Below are 6,463 nucleotides of genomic sequence, written 5' to 3'. Positions count from 1 at the left end.
GGTCTCAGTAAAAAATTTCCCCAAAAAATCAGAATAGGGCGAGGGTATCGAGCATTGGTTCTTTGTATGGTAAGAGGAAGTCGATGCGCTCTTTGCACTTGACAATCCCAATCCCCATCTGATAAGTCGGGAAAAGCTTTCTGGAGGAGTTGAATAACAAAACCTCGGGGATCCGAGCTTTCCTTTCCCTCTGGTATTCCAAACAGTCTCAGATTGTTGCGCCTTTGTCTGTTTTCCAGATCCTCGATCTTAGCCAGGCAGGTATGAATATGTTGTTCACGTGTCTGAGCTGCCTGCGCAACGGCTGTGACTGTCTCCTCTACCTCAGCAACTCTGCTTTGTAGTTCTTTCACGTCTTTAGCAACGTTAACTACTGTATTTGTGACCTCATGAAGTGACACCTTAATACTTAAATATTCCGCCCTAACTTGTGTGTAATGTGCCTGCGCCTCTCCGCGCTGTTCCTGTAAAACTTGCAATATTGCAGCAAGCTAGGGCTCCTTCCCTGTACCCAGATTGCCGCCGCTAGTTTCTATTTCTTCCGTGCTTGCCATTAGCTGGGGATTGCTGTCCGCTTCCATACATAATACTGCTGCCTGAGCCAAGATGTCCTGTTCCTCGCTGTCCACTCTAGCTCCCCTATTTTCAAGAGCATTGAAACTTGCAGCAGCTTGGGGTTTAATTAAGCAGGTAGCAGACAGCCGTGAAATCATAGCTCGAACATCCCCCTTGGCTTGTACCCATTTCCTTAATGGGCTGTTTTCCATTCCTCTCTGGGAGCCGACACTGATCTGCCCGGCTCCACCCTGCGAGTCACTAGATTTCCTGTGATTGTTAGTGTTTTTAGTAGTCTTGCCCTTTCTCTTCTGATTGGGTGTCGATATACTATTAGTTTTGTATGACCCTGCATGTTGGCCGTCTAGTGATGTGAGCCCCGCCCCCCAGACAATACATTCTGCCACTTATATGCTGTTGTTTACTAGTTGCCTGCTGAGGTAACGCTGAGGCGCTATCACTCAAGTTTCCTTGGTCAGTTTGTTCAGCATGATTGATTTGGTTAGCGTTATTAGCATTCTTAGGCAGGTTTGCCTGGCTGACCTCCGGGCTGAAAACTTCACTAGATCGAGTTATATCTTGAGGGCTGACACAGTTGCCCTCGCTATTACTTTCATTATTGCTGCCCCTATTGCTATCCAGCAGATTCTCTACATTATTATCCGCTACACCGCATTGTAAGTCCAAACATCCCAATTCTTGTTGAATCAGGCACGTCTTCTCCCTTCTCTCTGTGCCTTTCAGCAGCGCTCGACTCTCTCCATTTCTCTCACTCTCAATCCTTGCGTTAGGGCTACTAAGTAGCTCTCTGAGAGCAATAGTATCCGTTGTAGCAGCGCGGAGCCCCCCTTCCTCCAGCAGCATCGCTGTCTTACCTGCTCCCACAAATTTGACTGCCGTCTTACAGTTCTTGGACAGTTCGATTTTGCCCCTGCTCTCCGCATCGTCTTCAGGCAGCACGGAGGATTGTGCCCCCGCAAGCTGGACAGCTCGGGTGCGTTTCGCTATGCTTCTTGGCGGCGCCATATCCAGACACGACCAACTGATTCCAGATGTCGAGGAGCAGGAATCGAGGCAGGGGCCATTGCTGTGGGAGCGTGAGGAGTGCGATACCAGGTTTCTCCAGCAAGCTCTCCTCACAGCCTGCCAAAGCCTTCCACTCGAAATGAACATCCAAAGACTAGACAGCAGCGGAGCAAAGCAAGGCGTAAGTAGTCAAGGGTAAAAAAAAAAATACAAAAAAATAAAATATAACAATTAAATCGCTCTATGGGTGCAGATATTTCGAGGTATACATCAAATCAATTATCGTTGAGCATAGGATCTACAGATACGGGCCAGTCTGGAGCGAAGCCGTGAGGTGAGGGACGCTGCGGCTCTAGTCCGCCATCTTCCTTCCGGACCACAGCCCCAGTGACAAACATCACATAATTTACTAATCTCTTAATGAGAATAAAGGTTTTGAAAATGTATCCCATCTCACTTCATTGACTGAATTTTACATAGTTGATGTGATTTAAATTTGGCAATGTTGAATTCACTCCTTGACTCCTAACTCAAAATTCAAAGATCCATCACTTGAGAAGGACCCAGTGCTAACCATTTAGATGATGGTGAACTAGTGATTAAATGTGACTGAGATAAATATTTAGGAGACCAGTTCTCGCTATCAATCCCGTGACCCAACAGAGGACTATTTAAAAGATGCCGAAAAGTTCATCGTTATTGCCATTTTAGCATACTGCATTCAATAAAAAGAGTAAACCGTTATATTCTTGCCAAGGGGCAAATCCAACCGATTTACGTTTTCCCTTTACTCGACCTAATTGTCTGTGTTACTAAAGGTTCATATTTAAAACTTTGAACGTTATGGGACTTAACAGCAACAAAAAGGTGATTTGCCTATCCCTACTTCCCTGCAAAACTCACTCATGAAAACCTCAGTCAGACCAAACCCTCTGCGCCCGTTTGCCCATTGTGCCAGGCGGACTTGTGTCCCTGTGTCCCGCCCTGCGCTCCTCCTCCCCGCAGTAACAGCTCTCTCGCTGCACAGCGCCCGGCCGGGAGGCGGCTTGTCTTCCCTGTTTCCTCTCTGGCCGCCCCCTTTCCTTTGCCCGAGGCGCTTGCGCGGCAGGGAGGGTGGAGGCTTGGCCGAGCTGGGGCTCCGTGAGTTCGGGACAGCGTGGGACAGAGCGGCTGCTGCTTTGTGAACAGCCTGGGGTACACAAGTGAGTACGAGTGATGCGGCGCTGCATTCAGTGGGACTTATCTACTGTCGCGTGGCTCGGAATTGTCCCGGGCCAACGGCTGTTGCGCGCGGCCACAGTGTTAATGACTGACACCGCGAGCGCGCCTCAAGTCACCGTAGGGTCAGTTTGGGTTCGTAGGGCTGTGTCCGTCTGTCTGTTAGCAGAGCACCATGTCGTACGTGACCCCTTCTGTTCTTCGACCCTCGCCGCCCGAACTGGGATTCCCCCCACTGGGCGTTCGCCCGTTGTTCTAAGACTGGGCAGAGACGAGGCTTAGCGGTTGTAGCTCCCTGGAGGTCCTCTCACTGGACGTGAAGCTCGCACTATGTCTGTTCCTAACCATACAAAGTTGGGGCTCGCGTAAACTGAAATAAAGTTTCTATTGAACCGCGGTGGAGTGGGTGGATATTTTGCAGTGTCACGACATTTAAAGTTGACGTTTTCCGACCCATGATGCGTGGACCCTCCCGTTTTAGGGTCTCATGAGAAATACGAATCGCGCTCGACCCCATCAGCCTGAAAGTAAAGATGGTATATATGTAAAGGTACTCTGTGGTTTAAATGCCCACACTGATTGCCTCAAATCTCAGTGCTCATCCAACGGACCTTGGAGTTTCAGTGACCCTGCTACAGCTATTTCACCACAATAACATGCAAGGGGCGGGATGCCTTCACAGGCACGTGACGACCTCTCGTATTGATCTTTGCCTCAATCACATTAATAATGAATGTTGCGAGCCCTTGGCTGTCTTGTTCCCCAAACTGTTTCGTTTTGCACTTAACTGGAAATAAAAAACACATGCAGTGTTCAAGACTAGTCGAGGCTTTCCCGAATGCGTCACCTATACCACTCCTGATTGCGGAGATCAAAGTCCGTAGATTCAATATCTGATAGATTAAATCAAAGTGTGAGAAGTACGCCAAGATTAGGGTGACTGTTTCTCTGACTGCAATTCTTAAAGGTTGCCAGGCGCATGCGGTTGGGTGCAAGGATGCTGCTGTTGGTGTGAAAAACACAGACTAACGGAATTGTCTGGATTGTTCCCGTATGTGACAGCTTGGCAACGTGCTGTTTCATTTGTTGTTACCAAAGCCTACTTCCCGCAGCAGCTTAGTCTATGTAGCTATTATTTTCCATTTGCTTTTGATGAGGAATGTCGCTGCTTTCTTTTATTTATTTAGTTTGCGCAGCAGCCCAGTCTGCTCAGCTATTATTTTCCGTTTTGTTTTGACGGGGTTTTGGCTGTTTACATTATTTTTATATAAGAGTTCAATCCCTTTGTAGCTCCTTCTCAGGACTGGGAGCTGGTAGCGGCAAAATGGAGCTTAAAAGATGGCGGCAATGAAACTTACCTTTAAAAGGTAATGTCTTAAGATAAGGTGAATCTGACAAAAGGAACCTTCAAGTGTGGGAAGGCCTTAAAGTGCAACAGCTACACAATTTAAAGTTGAAGTTTTAAGCTTGAAGCTTGAGACATGCATATGGGGATGATCGAGCAGGTGGCCGAATGATGTCAGTTTGTCTTTCCTCAAGGGAAAAGCAAAGTCTGCGTTTTTAGGACTCCCCATAACATTCTATTTTGGCCTAATCCATATGGAAGGGGTCAGTAATTTTAGGGATGGCCTAGAGACAACTTTAGTTTTTTTCGACAGCCTATTGTTTTCCAAAATATTCATAATGCAATTTAATAAATATATAGAGGGGACTTGGGGGAGGGGGTCTCAGTCCTCTTCAACCATTAATTAGTCTCTTCGGGTGTCCTTTAAGTCTGGCTTCGGCTCGCAACAGCCTGCAGAATGGGTCAGTGGGTCAGCTCACTTCATCGGTTGAGAGTGTGTTCATATGTGACGAGCACATATGAACAATTAAAGACTTCTACCAGGTTCGTATTGGTAAGGCGGGCACTCAAGCAATGGGCCGGTATCTGAAGTGCAGCTGTGGCCCGCTTTCCAGCGAGCTTGGGCTCTGTCTCTGCTCTTCATATGCCCCCAGTGGGGGTCCGAATGGCCTTATACTGGCGGCAGATGGCCCCCTTTTGACTCCGTTTTACCAAGGGGGTGTCATTCCCAGTCTCTCGCAGGGCTGGCCCATTAATGTATGCAGATTGTGCAGGGGTGGGGCCTGAGCAAAAATGGCCTCACTTGCATTCAGGTGTTGTTCACCATTGTGAACTAATCTGTGCACAAAGAGCCCTGGCAGTGTTTTTTAAAACTCCTTTAAGTTAAGAAAATAACCCTCCCTCTTATTTTCATAACACTTAAAACACTGAAGCAGCGTTTTGTGAAAAAGAGCAAGCCACAAATGTGGGCCACCCTTTTAGGGTGCTTGCACTTATTTTGCATCCCAACCCAACCTGACTACTACTGAAGTAAGTGTTATCATGCATTATATTTACCATAATGCATTTGTGCAAATTGAGTGCTGGAATGTGAGGCAGTGTGCTCTCTCCCTCCTTATAAGTTTGGTAGAGGAGAGCGCTTAAGAGACGGGCTGATATGCCTGGACTGCTGGGCCACACCTTTATTTTTTTAACAAACTTTATTGTGGATTTTGCATATTCTTGCAAACACTTTGATTCTTTCCAACGCCAGACCTTTTGGCTTTGCCAATACTTTATTTGGCTAAACCGGTTTCTGCACCTGCCAAAGTGCCTATCATTCTTTCCGTACACAGCCCAGTGTGAGCATTTTCACAAAGTGGTGTAAAGTCTGAAGAGGATTAACAGCAATAGATTCCACAAATAGGAATAGGTTGAATTTAGTCCTTTTATATACATATTTTACTGTAAGCTTTTTGACATGAGAGCTGCATTCCATTTGGCAACCTACCAGTGTGCATGTTATGTAGATCCCTACGGTTAAATTACCCTCCTTCAAAGGAAGGTTTCAGATAAATGGTGTTTTTAGCATGTGTGTGCCTGATGTGGCATTGAAAGACCAGTGCAGAGATTTTAAAATGTTTTACGAATTGGTTAATTCCCTAATGGCATTAACAACATCCATTGTGGCCTGAATTAGTCTGATAGTGAAAGATTGTGAACCAGCTTCACATGTGCTATTTTATGGAGACCTTTGGTACCCAGCCTTACTTAGGTAGTTGGCTCTCACGAGGGGTATGGAAAGGACTTTATCAATACCTATGCAATAGTTATCCTGCAGCACTTTACTAACCGGCGTTTCACAAAGTTGCTTTCAAGTTTAGTTTGTATAGTTTATTTGTAAAGTGCAAATCTAGCTGGAGAGTAACTGAGCTCTGAAAAAAATCAGGCGCCCTTAGTGATGATTCAGCATCCTTTTACAAGAAAGCTGAATGTTCGTGGATAGTGAATCATATATGGTGGAGCTGTGGAGTTATCCGAAGAAGTGATCTTCAGTTCCTTTCTTAATTGCCTAAGTGTTGAGGAAGTTCACTTGTGTGATAGCAGAAAACTGGGAACTGTGTGCATTGTTACTTTGATTTAGGATGTGTAAATTGATCAGTCTCAAATTGTAGGCCTTAGATCTGAATCTTCCCAAAGTCAAAAGACTCGGTCCTGTTTTCCTCCCCCCCCCCGTGAATTCTGGAACTTCTAATCTAGTTTATCTCATTGTGAATTTATAACCACAATTACTAAATGTAAAGCAAACATTCTTTAGACTGAAGAGCTATGCACCATGCA

The 6,463-nt window shown here is 46.0% G+C and overlaps 1 protein-coding gene across 2 annotated transcripts in view; it reads left to right on the top strand.

Moving 5' to 3' along the window:
- Positions 1-2,514: 2,514 nt before the first annotated feature.
- PRRG1 (proline rich and Gla domain 1) overlaps positions 2,515-6,463 on the top strand; it is a 364,802-nt gene continuing 360,853 nt past the window's right edge. Inside the window, exon 1 of one of the 2 annotated variants that reach the window (XM_085622576.1) lies at positions 2,515-2,783. The gene's annotated coding sequence lies outside the window, so the exon portion shown is untranslated. The remainder of the gene's footprint in view (positions 2,784-6,463) is intronic. The other variant, XM_085622575.1, reaches the window with a different exon arrangement.

Source organism: Triturus cristatus, chromosome 8 (genome assembly GCF_964204655.1).
Source record: "Triturus cristatus chromosome 8, aTriCri1.1, whole genome shotgun sequence".
NCBI classification, from domain to species: Eukaryota; Metazoa; Chordata; class Amphibia; order Caudata; family Salamandridae; genus Triturus; species Triturus cristatus.
Note: the sequence above shows the minus strand (reverse complement) of the source record. Positions and strands in the feature narration are given on the sequence as shown.